Source organism: Pongo abelii, chromosome 1, assembly GCF_028885655.2.
Source record: "Pongo abelii isolate AG06213 chromosome 1, NHGRI_mPonAbe1-v2.0_pri, whole genome shotgun sequence".
Lineage (NCBI taxonomy): Eukaryota > Metazoa > Chordata > Mammalia > Primates > Hominidae > Pongo > Pongo abelii.
The window spans coordinates 122,244,993-122,268,997 of NC_071985.2; the positions used below are offsets into that span (position 1 = coordinate 122,244,993).

Here is a 24,005-nt window from a genome sequence, read left to right on the forward strand (position 1 = left end):
CCAAGAGGACTCCAAGCACTGTGATCTCCCCAAGAGCTGTCCACCTCCCTCCCAAGGTAGCTGAGGGGCTTCAAAGTAGCATCACCGAGAAAAACTTCCTAAAGCCACCTGAATCCCCTTGTGTGACCCGGTAATATTTGGATTTCCTGCATGGCTCTCTCCTGACCACTGCCAGGACCTGAGCCCCTGAGCCTGAGGATGGGAGTCTGGACTGTGGCTCTCCCCCAGGGTGGATGGCAGCCTAGGACTCAGATCTTTCCCCATGCTCTCTGCTCACTCTTTCATCTGGCTTCTTCCAACAGCACTGAGGCCCCTCTCTTAATACAGCTAGAACCTTCCTCTCCAGGGGCCAAGTGTTCTCTATACATCCCCACACCACCATGCCCTTACCTCTCATTCCCCAGAAATAAATGAGTCTTATCGTGCGAGGGTCTCCCCTCTTGTGCCCTTTGCCCAGAAAGCTCTAGAGTGAAGGACAGGTAGGTAAGGCATGCCTTGGTCTTCCCTGACCTGAGCTTGAAATAGTCATTGCCCTCCAGGTAGCCTCCATCCACCAACCCTTCCCACCATGTAGTTCCTGCTGTGCCCACACACCACCTGGCAGTCACATCCACCCCCACAACGGCGCAGAGCTTCAGCCCCAGTGACAACAAGGGAAGTCAGGCTTTGCAGAAATGCGGTGTTTATTGGGAACCATCTGCCTGCACATCTCATCTATGTGCGCGTGTGTGTTTGGTCACATTGAGGTCCATGGCCAGTGATGCAATCAGACAGCCTTCGCCAGCCCCACACAGTTATTGGCCCTGTCAAAGACACTGTAATACTCCCGGATGAAGACATCCCCCAGGATCCACTGCTGGGAACTATAGTCACCCTGGAAACCACTGGTGCAGAAGCCCTGGTCCTGGGGAAGGCAAGGCAGAGATGACGCTGGTCCCAATCCCATTTGCTGTGCCTAAAGATAGGCGTTTATACCTCACCCACAACTCCTCCTCTTCTATGATGTCATTTTATCCTTGAAATGACCTTCCCAGATAAACAAGTATTGGATTCATCTCTCAACAGATGAAGAAATTGAGACTCAAAAAATAAAATGACATAATCCAGGATCACCGGGTGGGGTTCTGGCATCCTGAGTCCTGTTCCCTGCACTGGACCCCACTCCCCATCCCTCATCCTCCCCAGCCCCTGCCTCCTGCTCTCAGTACCTACTGCCCTGATGACCAGCCAGAGCAGACCTGGGGGTGGAGGTCAGTGGTCACTGGGCCAAGGGCTGGGCCCCACAAAGCCCCGGCTAGCTAAGCGAACCCTGCACAGAGCTCTAGGCCCCGGGACTTAGAAGCTTGAGCAGCAGAGGGAGGTTCCCATAGGGAGATGTGGACCTGCCTACCCCACCCTCCCTGACACCTTGGCGCACCGCCCCTCCTGTTCCCCATTTTTCCCAGTATGAGGCTGAAGTGGCCACAAATGAGGCCCCAGGACAACATGGCCCACTCAGAAGGGCTGGTTGGTCCAAACGCATGCCCCTCCATTCTCTGTGGAGTCCATATCACTTCTTATCACCACCATCACTGCCTCACCAGGGGCCCAACTGGGGGGGTGGGGGAGGAAGCTGGTGAAGCAGAAGGAGGAGGAGGAGCCCGGGCTTCCCCTCTGAGACTCATATCTGGCTGCTGTAGGCGGAGGGTGGCAGGGGGTACTTCTGGCCGTAGATCTCGAAGACAACCGTGGGCATGCTGCTCAGGCGCCCGCAGTTGATGTCAAACTAAAGAACCAAAGAGGGTCCTCTTGGAAGCGGCGAGTGAGTAAGCTGACTGGAGGGGTTCTGGAAGGGCCCAGCACCCCTCCTGCCAGCCCGTGAGCCATGGGGTAGGAAGGGGGCCCTGCCTACACCTAGGACAACAGGGAGGCTCTCAGGGTGAAGCCTGGTCCCAAGACACGGTTCTCAAAAGAGTCATAGCTGTCATCAACCCAGGGACAGACCCAAGCTTGGGACCCAAGGGGGTTGCCTCTGTGTCTCCCCATCTAGGCCCAGCCAGAGCTCACAGGGATGCTGGGAGCATTTGGCTGTGAAGGAGAGAGGGACAGACTCGGGGGTGGAGGAGGAAGAAGGGGCACAGCACAGGCCAGCGCGTCAGGGAGGGCACCCCTCCCAGAGGAACAGGAGGTCAGACGGCAGCCACTACCTGAGGCGTGGAGGCTCCCACAGCAATGAAGCCAAAGCCAAAGGCCCCAGCAGAGGCCTCCGGAGAAACCCCAACCTCAGCTGGGAAACGGGCTCCCTCAACACCCCTGCATCATCTTGTTTGTGTGAAGGGGCCCCAACTTCAAGGCAACCTTGTGGGGCGGTGGGGCCTGGCCTCACCTCATTGTACTGGCCTGCGGTGGCATCCTGCTGGATGTTGAGGATGTTGCTGCCAGGCCCCACCAGCAGGGAGGTGCCGGTGTCCAGGATGGCCTGACAGCCACCGTCACAGGCCACCACCACGCCATCAATGATGACACTTCCGAGGATATGCAGGATGGCCTCATCCAGTCTTCCCTCCCCAGGTCCTTCCTACCCTCCCCTGCCAGGATCCGCAGTAGGGAGGGAAGGCCCCCAGCTCTCAGTCCCTTCCCTGGGGCCCCTTCCTGGAGGCCCCAGTACTTTCTGAGCCCAGAGAAAAAACCTAAAACCATTTTCTTCCAATTCAGTGGCTAAATTGAGGACATCCCACTTTCCATGGGACAGAAACTTCAATAAAACAACAAATTCACTCACATTAAGGAGTAGAGTGAGTACTATACTCATTGCCTGAGATCTGGTTTCAAGTTTTTGCTCTGCCATTTACTTGCTGTGTGTCTCCAGCAAGTTACCCAACCTTTGTGTACTCAGGCTTCCCATCTACAAAACGGGTACATTAATAACCCCTTCCTTGACTTCCTCAAGAGGTGGTCCCAAGGTTCAAACTCAATGTTAGTCCATTATAAAGTGGGGGAATAGTAGCACCCACCTCATGGTGTCTCAGTGAGGAATAAATGAGACAGTCATATAATCATCCAGCATAGCACCTAGCAGGGGGTAGATGCCCCAGAAAGGCAGCTGGTCTTGTTCATAAAGCGCAGGTGAATATGTGGCACTAGCACCGACAAAGGTCACCGACCTTGGAAGTGTCTAGTTCAGATTCTTATGGGTGGTCTTACGAGCTACTGTGCTGCAGTCCTCAGAGTGTGGTGGCCTGATGCCCGGGCCCTCACATCCCCACACCTGGATCAGCCTCTGGCTGAGGCCCACACAGGGTGGCTGCTCACCCACCTGTCCACAGTGAACTGTCGGTATTCTTGCAGTCATGGGTATCCAGTGCAGGGAGCCTGTGTAGTAGGACAGGTCAATGGCCCCCAGCGTGAGCATGCTCCCCTGGTCATTCCTGAAACCAAGGTGCAGCGCGCTGTTTCAGTGAGGCTCAGAAAAGTGGTGCCCAGCCCCACCCTGGGGTGGACACCACTGAGATCCAGCCCACCCTCCTCCGCCCCACCCCTCCCTACCCCATGCTTCAGATGAGGTCTCCAGCCTCCTCTGACTCCTCCTCCGCTGGGCTTGCTCTGATGTCAGCGGCAGCATCCTTTCTCCTGAGCGCTGCAGCCCCCACCCCAACCCCAGAGGAAGTAACCCACCCCACAGGTCCTGGGACTGCCAGGCTGTGCCCCAGCCACCCTGGAGTGTGCCCAGCTGTCTCCCTATGTGCCTACTCCCTGTCAGCCGCCACCCAGGGCTTTCTGCCTCCAGTAGCAAAGGGGGTCTTCAACAAAATCTACACTTCGGATTGAAACTGCCACCCAAACGCAAATCCCCTCTGTTCCTCCTGGGGCCGTGTCTCACACATGGCTGGGAAACATACACTGTACCCACCCACTTCCGGAACACTGCCTTGGGCTCCTAGAACTCATCCAGCCCATCCCAGCTCCCGGTTCTGGGACACGCTTTCTCCCCAGACAGCGCCCACTCCCCCCTCGGCAAAGCCTGCCCTGGCTGCCCTCAGCTGGGGCGTCCCCTGTTATTCAGCCTCTGACACACCCAAATCTCCCCTGCTGCACCCTTATCACACTGTTTGATTACAATAGTGTATGTAATGGTGTGCTGTCTGCTTCTCCTGCTAACATGTTAACTGCCAGTTTGTCTTATCTGCTGATGTGTCCCCATCTCTGGCAGAGCCCCTGCACATAGTAAGGGCCCAGTAAGTATCTACTGGGTGAATAAATGCATGAGTGAATGCACTAATTAGCCTCCTAACTGCATTCCCCTGCCTCACCCTCCTAACTGCATTCCCCTGCCTCCCTGGGGATGGTCCCTTTCTCTCCTCCCTGCCATCCTCCCCTCTGTCTGAGACAAGCTGCATCATCACAGGGTGCAGGGAGGTAGAGTAGGAAGCACAGGGCTGGGAGCAGAAGCCCCAGGCTCCAGGCCTGGCTCAGCCGCCACCACTCAGGGTGTTGGTCCCTCCCCAAGCCTCAGCTTCCTCCCTAGTGAAAGGAGTAGGTTGGACTCCTTTGGAGTCAGCTCTAAAAGTCTGTATATCTCAATGACATCAGCAAATGGTTATTGAGGCCCTGCCACTTTGGGAAAAAGAACTTGAAGTCTTCTGTGCAGAGGTGGGATTGGGCTTTGTTTTTTGAATGCCAGAAAGGAAAGTCAAATTTTGGTCCAGTGAACTCTGGCTGCATAAATGACTGTATCATGGGCCTTTGGACAAGAGGTTGGATGTGCCTGGAAAGGAGAAGGTTTGCTTGGATGCTGGCGACTACCCTTGAGTGTCCCCAAGGAATGGACGCTCTCCTCAGCCAACAGTCCTTACAAGGACATCAAACTTAGGCTCTGGCTGGGCACAGCTCCTACCTGCTCATGTAGACTGAGAACAGGTCTTGGGCCACCAGGTGCCTCTGCATCATGTTGTCAAACATGGGCACTGACTACTCAGAGGCAAGAGAGGGATAGGCCAGCCCCAGGATCCCATCAAACTCGGAGTAGGTGAAGATGTCGCCAGGTTCCTGGGTGCTCAGGCCCACAGTCTGGTGGGGGTCCACAATGTTGGAGACCTGCAAGAGAATCATGACCTCCACTAGGTCCCGCAGCCAGAGACAGAAACATCCCAGGCATGGAGGCAGCCAGTCCCAGGTCAGGAGCCAGTATCGCAGTTCCAGTTCCTTTCCTCTTATAGGCAACATAGTTATTTGCCCTTAAGAGACAGAAAAAAACAAAAACAAAAAACAACAACAAAAAAAAACCCACCTCTCCTTTCCCGGCAGTTAGTGCAATGATTTTGAGGAATCGTTCTAATGAGGCAGGGGAAGAGGGGAATGGAGGACAAGGTGGGCACAGAACTGGTGCTCGTTGTGCAAAAGTTGGGACTGAGCTCAAAGAAGGGGGCAGAATGAGGGATGCTCCAAGGCCCTCTGCAGGCCTGCAGACCTCCCACCAGCTGTGCCCAGAACACCTCCCAGCAAAAAGCCATAGAAGCAGCAGGAAGTCCAAAAAGAACATGCACACACTTTATATCTCCAAGACCCAGATGTAGGCTCCTGTTCTGCCATGTGCTAACCATGTGACATTGGACAAGTACCTGCCCAAGCTTCAATCCGCTTATCTGTTTAAGGGAATAATAATACCTACATCTCACATCTCAAGGCAGTGCTTAGACGAAATAATACTAACACTGAACATTTATTGACATTTATTAAGTGTTTGATAATTGAATATGGATCAGCACTATGCTAAGAAAGTGGTAACTCCAAAATATTTTCTTAATCTGCCCACTTCTTCAGATGCCCAATGTATCCACCAGCCTACTCTGACCACTACTGCCTCTTGTCCCAAAGTGGTCAGGACACCTGTCCTGCTTCCACATGAGACCCCTGAGGGAGGCTGACCCCGAGGCTCTTTCCCCGACCCCCTGCCCAAGGTAGTGAGTGATAGCAGCCCACTGCAGCACTGCTGAGGTTCCAGGCACTGGGCCAGCTCTCCAGTGAAGACGCACCCAAAATAGCAGGGAAGAAAGTGAATGGTTCAGGCCAGCAGAGGAAGTAGGACCAGGCAGGGGAATTGGCTGTCAAAGGCCTGACTGTTTGCCAGCTCAGCAAGCAGCCCTGAGGCCTCTGCTGTCTGGCATGGAATCCTGAGGAGGCCTGAGCAGAGCACCCCGGTGGGCACTTGCCCAGTGAGGAAAATACTGTCCACAGAGAAGGACTGTGCCCTTCTGGACTCAAAGCAAGAAAGGTTTCAGCCAGACCCAAGGAAGAGACCAAGGAAAGTCAAGGTGGTCAGCACTGAGAGACACCACCGGAGTTTTCACGTCAGATGGTGCATGCATGCAGAAAGAAAGAAGCAAATATCCACTGGGCACCTACTATGTGCCCATCACTGTATTAGGTACTTTGGAGGCCAAAAAGAGTCAAGGAAAAGGCGAGCCCTTATCCTAGAGGGACGGGTGCTCTCGGACCTGAAAGAAGATGCTGCTCTGACTTATAAAGCGTGAGGTCAAACCAAGAGCACTGCTCAGAGAGCCAGAGGCGAGGTCCCACACTCAGCTACCCCAGGCACCAGCTGTGTGACTTCAGGTGAGTTATCAACCACAAGCCTCAGTTTCCTCATTTGAACAACAAGGATAATGACATCTTCCTCAAAGGGCTGTTGGAAAAACAAAATTTAAAAATAAGACTATACATAGGACACTGAAGAGCTGAGTCCTGGCACCAGCTCGGAATTCGAAACTAACTGTGTCAAGAATGCATGGAAAACGATCAGGGAGACGGGAACGTGGACCTGAGAGGGCCCTCAGGTGGGGCTCTGGGTGCTGCCATGGGAAGGAGAGGCAGGAGGAAGGGACAGCCAACAGCTGGCTGCTGGCTAAAATCCTTTTCCTTGCCTCCTGAGCCACCAGGGCAGGCAGCAGCTAAAGGGCTCCTCAGCACAGTGGAGGTGTAGCCCACCGGACTGTGTGGGAGGAGAGTGGCTGGCGGGAAAGGCACAGTGAGCACTGGCCGGCGCAGCACCACTTACGGTGACAGTGTCACAGCCCAGCAAGCCTGCATGCTGCCTGTGCCATACTGGATGGACAGGGACTTGCCCATGTTCTGTGGGTGGAGGACTTGGACGGATCGAAGCACTGGTGGTTTTCTGAAACACAGACCCAGATTTAGGGGGGCCCTTAGAATCTTCTCACCACTCACGGTGCCAGCCAGGGCCAAAACCCTCAGCAGGCCTTGTAAGAATATGGCCTCAATACTGGCAATTCTCTCTATAGAGAATAAGCAGCCCATTCTCTCTAAAGCCTTGGTCCCACAGTTTAAAAAAGAACGTGATTCTTTGCTGCTCGCCCTACCTCTCTGACTTCCAGTGCTACCTACATAGCTTCTACACAAAAATGAAAGGGAAAAGCCCCGTTGAAGATTCCGTGGATGTTTTGCTTTTACCAGCTGAGTAATCTTAGCCAAGTCCCTTTTCCTCTTCAAACCTTGATTTCCTCATCCGTCAAATGGGGATAAAAAGAGCACCAATCTCCCAGGATTGGTGGAGAAATAAATAATTCATGTGTGTTAAGCATGTGCTCATTATTTGTAATAGACCCTCTCACTTTACTCTCCCAGCACTCACTGGCACATCCTAGCCCCATTTTATAGAAAGGAAAATTCAGGATCCAAAATGGTAAGCAGCTTGCCTTGGCTCCCAGTAGAGACAAAAAAATAAAATAATGGTCCCTAATTTTTAGCTAAAACCCATGATTTTCAAATCTTCCCAGTCTGTGGCCACCAGGAGGCTGGGAAGGTCAGAGCCAGCTGTCCTGCCACCCCACGTTTCCCCCCAGCCACCCTGACCACGCTGGCCACTCGGCAGGGGCATCCAAGCATGAGGGGCTGGGGCAGGAGAGGGCGGTCACTCACAACAGGCATCACTGTTGCAGTAGACAGAGGGCACCCAGAGATCCAAGGAGTCCTTATCAAACACCACGGTGAACTCCTGGGGAGGGGTCCTGACACTGAAGACAGACAGCACTGGGTCAGAGGTGGGAGCACCGGGGGCAGGAAGATATGGGTTAACGGTGGGCGGGGAGCAGAGGCACTTGTGGAGGCCCTGTGCTTTCTGCCCAGAGACCTGGGTGTCTCACGGAGGGGGAAGATACTGCAGAGGGTTCTTGACCTCCAGCCCTCACCTGGGCTCCCATCCCCAGCCACACTTGGCCTCATCCTTCCACAAGCCCTGCAACCACTGCTGGAATCAGCCTCAGAAGCAGACCTGGGTCCTAAACTTGAATCCTGCCTGGGTGGGACACGGGCCACCCCTGCCAGGGCAAAAAGAATCTGGACTGAGAGGTGGGGCATCAGCTGGTTGTGGACCCCATGTCCCGGCCCAAGTGGCTCCTGCCACTTGCGCCTCCCCGCCAGCTCTCCCCACTGTCGGAGCAGAGGCTGGGGGCGGGTGGCGAAGATGACCTAGATAAGGAATGAGAGCACAGAAGAGAAAAAAGGCTGGTTGTTTACTGGCAAGAGTGATGGCTGAGAGAAAGACAAACTGCAGGAAAGAACAGGCACCAGGGGCACTCCTGCCTGGGTCCTGGGTAGGAGGAAGAGCAAGCTGGCGGCCGCGTCCTGGGCAGCTGCAGAATGGCACCCACTGTCTCCATCCCTGCTGAGCCAGACTAAGACAGAACTTCCCTGGCCGAGAAGGCAGGTGCAAGGTTGGGATGGTTGGCGGGGGTGCAGTTCATGCACTCTTGGGGGATGCTGTGTGAGGAAGGCGCCTGAGCTCAGACTCTCCTGGTGGTGGCATTCAGAGCTGGCAGGCAGAAGCACTGCCTTTTCTGGGTTGGCCAGCCCCTTGTGGAGCTGACTGAGGGCAGGGAGACTGCCTTTACCACAGGCTCCAACATTTCTCCAAGAGAAACAGCTGTGGTGAGGCAGGGGCCTAGGGGCACTTTCCACTTCGTTAGTGGAAAGGCTGGCAGAGCCACTCACATCCAGGTAGTTGGTCAGAGACTTGCTGGCCACCACTCCAGAAGTGGTCACCACTTCCTGCTGACTGCGTAATGGTGATTCCTCAGGAAGTCCTCCAGGAGCCTGCACTCCTTCAGGGCCCTCCTCAGCGACTTCCTTTTGTGCAGAGGAACCCTGAGGAGATGGGGAAGAATTCGTGAGGAGAGTGTGCATCTCCCACAGGCTGCCCAGCCTCCCAGAAGTGGGCTCCATAAACCACTCCGTACACTCTGTTCCCAGCCAGCCTTCTGATCAATGGCCCACTGACCCCAGGCCAATGGCTTTCAAACTTTTTTTAAATCATAACTCAAAGTAAGAAATGTATTTTACATCAGTTCAAAAATCAATGCCTATCCTTGCTAACTGCAGTGCACTCTCATATTTTCTATTGCTTTCTCTTTTTCTAATGCTGGTGGAGACCCATTAGAGGCATTTTGCAACCCACTAATAAGTTTCGAAACCCATGGTTTGAAAGGCACCAAGCACATTATCACTCATTCAGTCACCAAATTCTTGCTGTGCCAGACACTGTACAGGGCACAGGGGACACAACACTGGAAAGGACACTGTCTCTGCCCGCCAAGAGCGCACTGTCTGCAGTGAAAAACGGTGTCTCCCACATGCTGACAGATGCTACAACAATGATCCTGCCCTCTGTCAATACCCTTTCTCCGCTCTCTGGATAGCTTTTTCCCTAAGATGAGTGGAAAATTCTCAAAGGGTTTCTCAGCACACAGCCTGGTCTCACAGGGGCCTCCTGAGGGAGCTTGAGTTTTAGATGATGGAGGCAGATCAACAGTGAAGAGCTCAAGAAAGGAAATGCAGAAACTGGTTCTAGACCTGGCGCTGCCCTGTCTGTGTCAACTTGGGTGGCTCCCCAAAGCCCTCTGAGCTTCAGCTCCCTTAGGTTAACCCCTTCTTTTCCAGCCATTCTCCTGGCCCTGCCTTTGACTAGCCCTATGGCTTAACCTCTCTGGATCTTAGTTTCCTCTCCTATAGATAGAAGTAGAACTCAGTGATTCCCACAGTCCCTTTTACCTCTAAGAATCATGTGGACCTCCTCTGTGAGACTGTTGAGATGTGCTTTGAGAGCCATAAATGGCAGCAGTGTTAAAACTCACAGAGAGAATGGATTTTCGCAGGCTGTTCACATCCCAAGTGCTGGGGCAGATAGCGCACCTGGGACCTGAAGGAACTTTATTTTCAGGACTGCCACAAAGATTCCGGGCCAGTTGAAAGCACCCTGACCGCTTTTCAGGGATCCAGCTTTCCCAGGGAGGGACTGGGGCTTCTCTGTGCTCAGGGCTTGAGCAGACTCAAACCTGAGCCCCTGCAGATTACCATGTGATGTCATGGCAAGAGTGCAAATCCACAGAGGCCGAGTCCTAGCTCCTCCATTACTAGCCATGCAGTCTTGGACAGCTCAGGGATCCTCCTTAGGAACCCTTCATAAACAACAGTGTCTCATCTGTAAAATGCAAATGATAATATCTACTTAATCCATGAGGACTAGTGGCTTAGTGGAGTGCCTGGCACCTAGGAGCAAACAGCTCAATCAATGTCAGTTATTATCTTGGGAAGAGAACCTGGGATCTTCACCCACAAAGGATTAGTACAATAGGGAACTTTATTTTGTTTAACAAATGCATATATAGCTCTTACAGTGTGCACTGTTTGAAGCATTTTTTAAATATTAACTCCTATAATCCTCACAACATCCCTATGAGACGGACACTACCATTATTCAAATTTTATGAACAGAGGAGGAAACTGAGGCACAGAGAGTTAAGTTAGTGATGGAGCTGGGGATCAAACCCCAGGCAGTTTGACTCCAGAGCCATGCCCTATCCTCCCAGTTGCCCGTCTGGCTCCCTGTTCTTTTCACCACACTGTGAAGTGCTGGGGTAAACAGAAGCAAAGGTCCCAGCATGCAAAGGCAAGACTGACAGGGAGCTGTTGTCCTGGGAACTTGCAGCACTTCTCCCAAGACTCCCTGGGGGACCAATGGCTGGAAGACCAAGGACAGACCTCCCAGAGAGGACGATGAGTTGCCCTTGCCCTCCCCTGGGCTCTGACACTCACCTGGTGATGGCATTGACCTCAGAGAGAGCAAAGACTGCAAGGAACACCACAAGGCCCCTCATCCTGGACCGCAGATTGGCCACTGCTCCAGCCAGAGCCCACTCCACAGCCTTTATAGAGGGAGCCAGGTGTCCTGTGGCTGGAAGCCCAGACTTCAAAGATAGCTCCTGACTGTAGGTCACTCCACAAATACAGTGAGATAACACTCAGGATACCTAAGACCCATGCTGATAAGGACCACTCACACTGAGTGAGGCCACTTGTGGCCCTTATCAGCATGGGTCTTTGGTATTCTGAGTGTTGTCTCAGAATATCTGTATTCCAGGGACTTCAAAGTTGAAGGATATACATGCCTGGTCTTCAGGCTGAGAAATGTCAACATAGGCCTCTCTGACCTGCTCCCCACTTGCAGACAGGACTTCTCGAGCCAACACAGGGGAGGTGCTGCCAGAAATGTGTTCCATGTTCCACCTTATGCTCTGTAAGAGGCCTGTTCCCCACAGATCCCACTCCAACCTTATCTGCCTCACCTCCCACGATCTGACTCCACTGGAAGCTGGTAGCCTGCCCTATCCATGAATCTGCCCCCAGCCCAATTTTCTAATGGCGGGGGGACTCAGTCTTCCCCCAAAGTGGCATCTACGGCAGAGAGGAACTGTTCATTCTGTCATCCCTGTGAGTGGAGCTTGGGGTTTAGAGCACAGAGCAGGTGTGCCCTCCACTCCTACAGAGCACAGTCTAAGAGAGAAGGCAGGCCCGAGGCACATGCACCCCTAGGGACATAGGCCCTGTTCCACGGTGGAAGGGTGCTGAGGAGGGGAGGGGTAAATCGATGCCAGATCACACTGGCATTGGAAGAACGGGGCAGGGCTGAACCAGGAAGGCAGACACGTGCTCCCACATAGAAGAAGAAGGGAAATATGGCAGTGATACAGTAGGGAACAGCTTAGGCCAGGACTCAGCCTCTGAGTCCCATTGGAGTGTACAGAGACAGCCCCTCAGAAGCACATGTGCAGGGGGTGTGTTGAGTAGAGGCCCCTGGAGTCTAGGCCGGAGATTCTCTGAGGCTTGTCACCAGAGACAGAGTCAGGATAAGAAGGAAAACAAAGGCTGTGGCCATGAAGCTGGAGGAGAAGATCATGTTCCAAGGACCAGGGGAGGCTAACGCTGGCAAATCAGGACTGTGTAAGGGTAAGGTGGGCAAAATAGGAAGGCAAGGGCTTCAGATCCATGGGAGAGCAGGAGAGCAGGGTGCCAGCTGCCCAATGCCTGGCAGGACAGATGTCCACGTGGAGAGGGAGGCCTGGTGGGAATGTAAGAAAGGGCAGGCAGGAGCAGCCAAAGAGGCTGGCATGTGGTGGCACCAGAAACACTGGTGCCACGGAGAGGGACAGGCTCTGGAGTTGCATACATTTGATTTGCAGGGGCCTCAGGAGGGAGCCTCAGAAGGCCAGTAAACAGAACTGATATTTTGTAACAGAATTAGGAATGCGGCGAGATCTGATCCCCACCATGGCAATGCCTCCCACCCTGCCGCATCCCTTCACAAAGCCAATGGCCAGGTCCCCAGAAGGCCAGGACACTGCCGCTCCTCATGCCCCGGGAAGTGGCCACAAACACATCCACCTGTCTTGTAGCACCCACCCTCCCCAGATGCCAGGAGCAGACATCAAAGTCAACGCTAAATAGCACAACTTGCTTCCTGATTTCTTCCCTGAGGTGGCCGCCCTGCCAGGCCAGGGCCTGCATGCCCCATGCTGATGGCCCTGCCTCTGAGCAGTGCTCCCTGCCACACAGCACCAAGCGTAATGCATAGTAGGTGCACAAGGAATGTTTGGTTAAGCAAATGAATGAGTGCATGGCCTTGCCACTACTTTTGAGAAGCAGCCAGAGAAGTAGCAAGCGACATCCTTATGATGTCCTGCAGACAAGGAGATGGAGGCCCAGAAAGGTCAAAGGGTTGGCCTGTAATGAAGACAGAGCTTGGAACTGTCCTGAGACTCCTAGTCTAACACAATGCACACTACACCACAGGGCCCAGTTGTTTACAAAATCAGGTGTGGAGGCAGCTCTGCTTCAAGCTCACTCCTCCCCACCTCTGGGCACCCCTCAGGATAGTAATATCCATGTGCAATGGGCCCTGTCTGCCGCAATGGGCTCTCTGGGATTAGCAAGATCAGGAGGAAGAAGGGCTGCACCGCTTTGCCTCAGGTCACCAGTGACCCAACCTGAACCCAGCAACAAAGTCTCCTGAACAATGACCCTGGACATCAGGCTCAGCCAACTCTTCCACTGGAAGGTGACTCTCAAAGCCAAGAATCAAAGATCCCTTAGCACTGGTTGCTCTGTGTTTGTTCACAAGGTTGGAATCAGTCTAACAGCATTCAAGTGCACACTATTAAGAACCCTGACCCAGAGGACACGAAGCATTAGGAGAGCTTATCCCAGCAGGCCAAGAACTGCAAAAAGCTTTTAGGGTGGAGGGTAGGTCATGTGATAGAATTAAAAAGAGTCAAGGAGACCCAAGTTTATATTCCAGCTCTACTTTTTATTAGCTGGGTGACTTGGAAACTTAGTTAAGCATTCTAAACTTCTGTTTGCTCACCTGTGAAATGGAGATTTTTAAAGAAGTAAATGCATAGTGTCTGACACTAAGTAAATATGCCATAAATATTATAGATTTTTAGTGGGCTGAATAATATTCCGAGAGTCTTACTTATGTAGAAAGTCTGTTTTCTGCTTTCTCTTTATCTCATGAAAGGAAAAGCCTGCTCTGCCTTTCTTTGCCTCACAAAAGGTGTGTGCAGAGCAGAAACAGAAGTCACCTGCAGGGTTTTCAGGGCACTGTTGCCTGAAACCTAAGCCCATATGAGAACCCAAGGCTCCTTGGAGGATGCAGAAGGAAGAAGCAAGAGAGACAGGCAGGTCTTGAGTGGCAGGGCCTTGAGCCCTGCTCCATAGTGGTAGCCCAGGGAAGTGGCAAGCCCAGAGAAGAGTGGCTGTGTGGCCTGTCTGGGGGAGTATGACTAAGGCAGCTTCCAGAAGATTGGGTTGGCCCAGACAGGGCATGGAAGCAACGGGGGCTGGGGCAGGGACAACAAAGACCTGGCATGCTGGAGAGTCACCTGGATCAAAGTACAACAATGGGGCATTGACAAAAATGACCAAGATTAATTTTCCCCTCAACCTTAGGGAGGAAGGCAGGGATAGGCAGGAGGGCCAGTGGGGGAGGAAGGGAAGGATGCACCACCAGCCTGACTCATCAGCAAACTCTCCTGGACAACGGCCCTGGATGCCAGACTCAGCCATCCCTTTCTGTGCTCTCAAAAGACGGGGGCACACGGCAGAAATTCAATGGACTTACAGAAGATGAAAAGACCTGCTGCTCTGTACACACCTGAGATTTGGACTAGCACCATAAGCTTGTAAATCTCACATTTTACAGATGAGGAAATAGAACCAGGGATTGAGATGAGTCATTCAGAGTCACACAACTGTAGTCATTTGTGAGTCACATTTGTAGAAAGCCAAACACATGCAAGCACTTGATACTCTTATCTTTGATCCTTACATGACCCTCTCAGTATCTCTGCCTCAAGCCTTTGGAAGAGGAAAATGAGACACGGAGAAGTAACTTGCTCAAGATCACACCACTTTGCAGTCAACCCAGGACTCGAGCCCAGGATGGTCACACATGCACTCCCAGAGGCTATACTCCCCTGCCACCTGGCCCTCTGCAGCACGTGGTGTCATCCCTTTGGACTTCCTCCTGAAACGCTTTTCACAGTGGGGTCACACATTAAATCCTTCCATCTCCCATCCAATAGTAGGCTCCCTAGTCTCTGTGTCCATAGCAAATGCATAGAAAATGCTCAAGAAATTGACTTGAATTGGCTTTATTGGTGCTCATATCTGAGTGGAGATCAGAAGCTTATGTCAAGCTGTTACAGTAGGTAGCTAGCCAGGTATGAGTACGGCAGGAGAAGACTCTGCACACACATGTCAGGAGTGTTTGGCAACCATCAGGTGATGGTCAGGTGGTTGTTAAGTGTCTCTCTAAAGTAATAACTGATCACAGCCAGCACCAGCAAAAGGCAGGCTCCTAGTAGATAGAAAACACCTGGAACTGGTGATCAGCAGCTTGCCAATAAGACCTCAGGAGTCGGGAGAAATAATGCAAGATCCCAGAAGTATGCCAACGTATAAAACCCCAAGTCACGAGGTCAAGCCACGCACTTGGTCTCAAGTCGCCTGTTTGGCCCTCTTCCAAGAGTACTTTCTTTCCTTTCCTTACTGGACTAAAGCTTTTAATAAACTTTCACTCCTGCTCTAAAACTTGCCTTGGTCTCTCCTTCTGCTCTTTTGCCCCTCAGTTGAATTCTTTTTCCTGGGGAGCAAGAATTGAGGTTGCTGCAGACCTGTACAGATAACTACCACTGCTAACAAAATGGGGTGTCCCTGGGCACTGATTTGTTATAGCCACTTTGTGGGTCAGTCCCCAGGCTCAAGGAATCTAGACCAAGGGGAGTCATCCCCCTCCAGTACCAGGTAACCAGTGATGGAATCTTATCGTGGCTTTTCTAAAAACTTTTTAGAATTTTTAGAATTCTGCAATTCAGCAAAAGATGACTGAATCATGTCCACACTTGAAAAGCCTCAGAGCCTGAAGAAGACTAAGGGGCCCCGGAGCATTTACTGTAGGACAAATAGAGAGCAATGGCTCAAGTGGAAGAGATACCAGGAGGTGGAGACCTAACAAACATCACCCTGCACATTTGTAGAAATCCCCACCCTTCTTCTTCCTCCCCATAAAATGGCCCCTGTGCGTGGTGTAATGGCCTGTCCACATGCTGAGGTCAGCAGAACATTTGGGTGAGAATAACTCCCAGCCTCCATACCTGCACAGTTATTTGTTCTGCATAAAGTGGCCTGAGCCCTGGAAACCTTTGCCCAATGCATCATGGAATTGCCAGGTCTTCTTGGGAGAAAGAATGGGGCACGGGCCCCACCCTGCTCATGGAAGAGCATATTATTAGTTCTGAGAAATAGCAATAGTGAAACCCATTCCTGGTTCCTGAATGGGAAGGGAGAAGGGAATAGAAGGAAGGAGAAAAGGCAATTGCCACAACTACCATGCAGGCCTCTGGGCAGGGAGGACGGCACCCAGCAGAGAGAAGCCCATAGGCTGGTCAACCAGCACCTCATCAGGCCACTGCCAGCTCAGGAGCCTTTACCAGCAGAGACCTGCAGACCAAGCTGCTGACCACCAGGAGTCTGGCCCCATCCACTTTCCCAGTCTCATCTCTGCAGCTTCCCAAACAGGAACCAGGCACAAACACTCACATGCCTCAATCATGACACGTATGCCCGTCTCCACACTCTGCTCAGTGCTTCATTGAGATTGGAACACCCTCCCCACCTCCTCACCATCTTGGAGAAACTTACCTAATACTTTTTGATGTGTTTCAACATGACATGCAATTTCTCCCCTCACTGTGCTTTTACCTGTGTTATACCTCTGCCCAAATGCCCTTCTCTCTATTTTCTGCCTACCCATCTTCTTCAAGATTCTGCTCAAAAGATATGTCCTATGGGCTGGGCACGGGCTCAGTGGCTCACGCCTGTAATCCCAACAATTTGAGAGACTGAGGCAGGAGGATCACTTGAGCCCAGGAGTTCAAGACCAGCCTGAGAAACATAATGAGACCCCATCTCTGTTGTAAATAAATGAAGAAATAATTTTAGAAAATGATATGTCCTGTGTGAAACCTTCTCTTATATCTCCTATGAGATCAATTAGGAATGGGTTTGGCTGCAGGTAATTGAAAATCTGACTACAGTGGTTTAAATAGCAGTTTATTTTTCTCACAAAACAAGAAGTCCAGAAAAATACGGAATTGGTTCAATGGACACCACTGCAACTCATTTGGCCTTTTCCTTATGGCTGCAAATGGCTGTTACAGCACCAAACAGCGCATCCCATCCCAAAGCAAGAAGAAGGGGAAGTGGGAAGAAGCAGTACCAGCAGATTGCTCATGCCTGATGAACTTCATTTTATAGCTCCCAGCTACAAGGTAGGCTGGAAAATTGAGGATTGTACTTTTTTGTCTGTACAGTGGAAGCAGACAATCAGGTGCTGTTGAGCCCACCCACATTGTCTGCAGTAACCACCCACTCCACCACCAGCACAGTTTGCTCCTCGGTCTGGGATGTTCTCAGAGTGCTTATCTCACTGCTGAGTGATGGCTTACACATCAGCCTCCCTCTGGACTAAGAACTCAAGGGCAGGAATTTTGTCTGAATTTTCTCTGTAACTCTAGCCAGGAAACTCAGCTGACAGGTGCTGCACTGATCAAGGTAACACTGAGATGCCCACTTAGATACAGAGCGAGAGATGAGATGACCCCTGGGAGAGAGCCTCCTCCCCCTAGTCTGGACCCTCTTTGATGCTCCCAACTTGAGGACTAGACATTAGTTTCATGATGCTCCTGCCACTAACATTTCAAGATAATTTGGGAAGTGATGAGGAGAGATTCAGCTGCCCCCTTAGCAAAGCATCAAGCTTGATCACGTAACAGTGAATGTTGGCGAGCACTGCCGCTGATCAGGCAGCATCCTAAGCCCTTTACCTGTATAAAATCACTTCTTCCCAGCCACAGACCACCGCAATCCTGTAAATGAGGTACTATCTGTCTCATTTTAAGGGAAATGAAACACAGATCAGTTCAATAACCTGCCCAAGATCACACAGTCAGTAAGGGGCAGGACCAGGATTCAGACTCAGGTAGCATGACTCTAGAATGAGTGCCCTGGATGGCGACAACACAAAGCCGGAGCTGACACTTGCATTTGTTGCTACAGTGCCCAGCAGGCACCGCGGAGATGGGGGCAGATGTCTGGAAGCAGAGGAGGTGCTGAGTGGAAAGCAGGGGATGAAGGCTACTTTCCTCCTGGGCAGCCGCCGGCGGGACCAGGCAGGCTTTGCTCTCTAGCCCAGGGTGCGGTGCAGAGCCTCCACTGGACTCCACCACAGGGAGGAAGACCAAGGCTACCCAGCCTCCTGGCTGCTGGCCGTGGCTCTAGCCCACCCTTGCCTGTGTGTCAAGAGAGAATCCAAAACAATGTTCCTTTTGCTGAAAAGCGCATGATTAGGACAATTGGCAAAATAGTCTAGATCAGATGATAGTATTGTTCTGATATTAATTTCCTGACTTCGATATTTGTAACAATTTTCATGTTAATATTTACAAGAAAATGTCCTTGATTTGGGGGGAATACTGAAGTAAAGAATATTATGTCAGGCCAGGCACAGTGGCTCACACCTGTAATCCCAGCACTTTAGGAGGCTGAGGCAGGTGGATCACTTGAGGTCAGGAGTTCAAGGCCAGCCTGGCCAACATGGTGGAACCCCGTCTCTACTAAAAATACAAAATTAGCCAGGCGTGGTGGTGGGTGCCTATAATCCCAGCTACTTGGAAGGCTGAGGCAGGAGAATTGATTGAACCCAGGAGGTGGAGGTTGCAGTGAGCCGAGATCGCGCCATTGCACTCCAGCCTGGACAACAAGAGCAAAACTTTGTCTCAAAAAAAAAAAAAGAGTATTATGTCTGCAACTTACTTCCTAAAAGATCCAGGGGAAGAAAAACATACATATATGTTCTATATAACTTATATAGATATGTGTTTTCTTTATACACATATGTTAAATATAGATAATTATATAATATATTTTACATATATTAGTTTTATTTGTATACATAAATATATAAATATATTATATATTATATATTATAATATTTATTTTAATACCTAGAGAGAGTGAGAGAGAGAAAAAGAGGGGGGAAGGGGAGAGGGAGGAATGGCGGACAAAAAAATAATGCAAATGTGGTGAGGTGTCAACATTTCTGATATTTGGGTTAAGGTATGTAGGAACTCTTTCTGCAAGTTTGAAATTATGTCTAAATAAAAAGATTTTAAAGACTGAGATAATCCAAAGACCTCTCCAAAACCATATTTATAAATTTGATACATGCCACTCCACATGTCCAGAGGAAGAAGGTGGAAACTAGACAGGGAGAGAGCCGGTTACTCACAGCCCAGGGCCCTGCCCCGGGAAGCAGGCATGTGGATTCAGATTCACTGGGGGCTGCAGGGAAGCGGGGTTACCAGAGAGGTCCTAAACCCCATTTCAGAGTATTTTTCAGGTAGGGAGGTAAAAAGAAGAGGAAAGCAGAGTGGGAGAGAGGAGGATGGGGTGAGAAGTTTCTCTGGTAGGAAACAGGTCCCTTCCAGCTCTGTCCCCACCACCACACAATACCTAGGCACCATGACTGGACAGGGCAGTCCTAAAATGGGATGACGAAGATGGACATGCAGAACACGAGCCCTCTGCAGGACAATGAGGCATTAGCACCGGGTCACACATCTTGAGATCATGATTGATTTGCTTTGTAAATACAGTTTGTGCTGGGCACGGTGGCTCATACCTGTAATCCTACCACTTCCGGAGGCAGAGGCAGGTGGATTACTTGAACCCAGGAGTTCAAGCCCAGCCTGGGCAATATGGTGAGACCCTGTCTCCAGAAAAAAATACAAAAATTAGCCAGGGTGCGGTGGTGCGCACCTGTAATCCCAGCTACTCAGGAGGCTGAGGCTGAGGGAAGATTGCTTGAGTCAGGGAAGTAGAGGCTGCAATGAGCCAAGATAGCACCACTGCGCTCCAGCCTGGGCAACAGAGCAAGACCCTGTCTCAGAAATAAAGAAAGAAAGAAAGTTGTAAGGAATCGCTTAGTAATTGGGAAGGAAAACTTGTTCAAAATTTAATGTTTAAGATCTTCATAATATTAGATTTGGTGAGGTCTCCTTGATATGACACCAAAAGCACAAGAAACAAAGGGAAAAATAGATAAATTGAACTACATCAAAATTTAAAACCTTTGTGCATGAAATGACACACATCAACAAAGTGAAAAGGCAACCCATGGAATGGGGGAAAATGTTTGCAAATCATATATCTGATAGGGGCTAATATCCAGAATATGTAAAGAACTTCTACAATTCAACAACAACAACAACAAAAACAAATAACTTGATTTATTCTTTTTCCTTTTTTTTTTTTTTTTGAGACAGTCTTGCTCTGTCACCCAGGCTGGAGTGCAATGGCATGATCTCGACTCACTGCAACCTCCGCCTCCCGGGTTCAAGTGATTCTCCTGCCTCAGCCTCCCGAGTAGCTGGGATTACAGGCACCCGCCACCACACTCAGCTAATTTTTGTATTTTTAGTAGACGGGGTTTCACCATTTTGGCCAGGCTGGTCTTGAACTCATGACGTCATGATTCACCCACCTCGGCCTCCCAAAGTGCTGGGATTACAAGCATGAGCCACCATGCTCAGCCATAACTTGATTTTTAAATGGGCCAATGACTTGAATAGAAGAGATTTCTTCAAAGAAGAAATACAAATGGCCAAGAAACATGTTAAAATATGCTCAACATCACTAATTATTAGGGAAATACAAATCAAGACTACAATGAGATATCACATCATACACATTAGGATGGCTGCTATCAAAAGAAGGGAAGGCGGAAGAAGGAAGGGAAGGGAGGAGGGAAGGAAGGGAAGGGAGGAGAGAAGGAAGGAAAAGGAGGGAGGGAAGGAAGAAGGGAAGGAAGGAAGGGAGAGAAAACAAGTGTTAGCAAATACGTAGAGAAGCTGGAAACCTTGTATATTGCTGGTATGCATGTGAAATCGTGCAGCCACTATGGAAAACAGTATGGCAATTCCTCAAAAAATTAAAAGTAGAACACTGTATGATTCAATAATTCCACTTGTGGGATTCTTCAGTTCACTCAGATGAATTGAAAGCTGGGTCTCAAAAAGATATTTGTATACCCATGTTTGTAGCAGCATTATTCACAATAGCCAAAAGGTAGGATCAAGTGTCCATCCGCAGAGGAATGGATAAACAAAATGTGGCATATGTGTGTATGTCTGTGTGTGTGTGTGTGTGTGTGTGTGTGTGTGTATATGAATATTATTCAGTCTTAAAAAGAAACGACATTCTAACACGTGCTACAAAATTGATGAACCTTGAAGATGCTATGTTAAGTGAAATAAGCCAGTCACAAAAAGACAAATATTGTATGATTCCACTTATGCGAAGCACACAGAGGAGTCAAATTCAGAGACAGAAAGTAGAATGGTGGTTTCCAGGAGCTGGGACCAGGGAGAGAATGGGGATTTATTGTTCAATGGGTACAGAGTTTCAGTTTGGGAAGATGAAAAAGTTCTGGAAATGGATGGTGGTGATGTTTGCCCAAGAACATGAATTTACTCAATGCTGCTAAACTATACCCTTAAAAATGGTTAAAATGGTAACTTCTATGTCACATATACAACACAGTAAAAAATAGGTTTACTTGTAAATAAAAATCAGAATACTCTTGTGAACCAAATATAAACTATAATCTAATGACTGGAATATGGACCTTTTGAAAACTCAGAATATAAAGAGGGACACCTTCAGGTTTTATGTTCTCTCTTTGAACATCTGCAAAACTCACTCCTCTCTGGCCTGGTCACTGTGAAAAGGAGAGGGACAGGGTCTCAGTCATGGGGTTTTCAGGACTAGAGGCGAACTTGGCAATGTCTCTTACACAGCCCTGGGTCCCTGAGTGCCCACTGTGTGCTCAGCACCCCTGCTCTGCCCTTGTGACAGTCATCCCTCCCAACCTCGGCATCCTCATCTGGAAACATCTTCTACCTTGTAGGATTTTTGTGATGATCAGTGAGGCCATGCAAGGTGCCTGGCAACAGCAGGCACTCGATGAATGCAAGCTCTTATTATTCTCCTCTCATCTAATCATCACCAAGAGCGTGCAGGGTGGTTGCTATTATCTATATTTTACAAATGAGAAAAATGAAGCTTAAAGAACTTAAGTCGTTACTCAGCTCCAAGATCAGAAGATAGTGTGGCCAGGATTTCAATCCAGGACCAGTTCAACTCCAAAATCCATGATCTTTCTACCCTAGCCTCTCAGGCCTCATTTAACAGATGAGAAACATGAGGCTCAGTGACTCTGGCAAGAATGAAAGCCCAGATGACCACAGGGGCCAGGCAGGTAATGGAGAAGAATATGTTAGCTGATGTAAAAAAAAAAAAAATCACCTACCAGAGATTCTACCAAATTGTATCTGTTTTTACTAAACTAAGGAGTAGGCATGTAACATTATATGGGCCTACAAAATACTAGAGATTGTGCTTCAAATTATGTTGAAAAATAATTTCAGGAGAAACCAGATCAAAAAAGAAAAAAATGCAATTAATTTAATTATCTTCCAAATTGTTTCATTTTAGATGTCTCACTATGTTGCCTAGGCTGGTCTCGAACTCCTGACCTCAAGCAATCCTCCCACCTCAGCCTCCCAAAGTTCTGGGATAACAGACATGAGCCACCAGGCCCAGTGTCTTTCCAATTTTTTTTTTCTTTGAGACAGAGTCTCGCTCTGTCACCAGGCTGGAGTGCAATGGTGCGATCTCGGCTCACTGCAACCTCGGCCTCCCGGGTTCAAGCAATTCTCTTGCCTCAGCCTCCTGAGTAGCTGGGATTACGGCGCATACCACCAGGCCTGGCTAATTTTTGTATTTTTAATACAGATGGGGTTTCACCACGTTGGCCAGGATGGTCTTGATCTCTTGACCTCGTGATCCGCCTGCCTCGGCCTCCCAAACTGCTGGGATTACAGGTGTGAGCCAAAGCACCTGGCCCCAATTTATTTTTTAAGCATAATGCAGGCCAACACCTGCAGACCAGATTGTCTGCAGGTCAGATGCTAACCCCAGGCACCAGATGGCCACCCTGAGGAAGGTATAGTGGAGGCCAAGATCAATGGTGGGTTCAGGAACATTTGAAAAGAAAGATAATATCACAAGTTAGTGCCACTGTGGGAACCCACACTAGGGATGCCAGGATTTGCCACTTTCCAAGAGATACAGGAAATGTGGATGTGGGGAGAAATATACCAGCTTTGAAATAAGAGCAACCGTTTGTTTTTGCACTGTGCAGACAAAATAGCAGAGGTCTGTAGGGCAAGCCTCTCCTCCCACCCAGTGACAGTCTACAGAATGAGCCACTTCACATACTGGCAAAGCCCAGACTAAAGAAAAATCTCCAGACTCCCAGGCCATGATGGAACCAACCAGTGGCTTCTCCAGCCTGGACCAGTCCAGAATGGGAGCAGGAGGTCCCAAGGGGAAAGGATGGAAGGAGGACGGAGACTGGCGGATGCCCAACCCCGACAGTCCCAGCTGAAGGAGACAAGTGTACAGACACTGGGGCATCTAACTCTGACTCTGACTTCAGGGTTCAATTATTTTCTTCTGTCAGATTTTTGCCCAAAGCTATACCCAAAGATTTTCAGTAATCCCACATCAATGGAAGGACTGCACAATATCTAGCCACGTTAATTAAAGAGGATTTTTTTCCTCTGAGACGAATGTGTGTTAAAAATATCAAATATTAATCACTGGCAACATTAATTTATAATAACACTTGTCTCCCTCTCAACTTCTAAGTTGACATCTGGCATGACTGCTTTGAAACTAACACCCGCTCCATTGCAGGAATTATAAATAGCCTGAGTTAAAATCTTCACCTTGAACTGAACAGACTGACTCCACGGGGTGGTTTACGAATGAAGAGGGCTGCAGCATGCAGTAAAATCCTGGGTGGGTCTACTTGGGGTAACAGTCAAAGAATTTTTTTAAGGCAGCAATCCTGAAGCAGGGAAGGGTCAGGGAGAGGGGTATGAGCACAGAGGGCCCTGCCCTGCCTCCTCCTCATGGGGCAGGGTGCCCAGGTGCAGGGCTGCAGGAGCTCAGCCTCACTCCCACTTGGCCTATTTCATGAGCCGTCAGTG

General features: G+C 50.0%; 1 pseudogene; it reads right to left on the reverse strand.

Annotated features, from left to right (window-relative positions):
* Positions 1–687: 687 nt before the first annotated feature.
* LOC100445768 (chymosin-like) lies at positions 688–11,147 on the reverse strand (annotated as a pseudogene).
* Between the last annotated feature and the right edge of the window lie 12,858 nt (positions 11,148–24,005).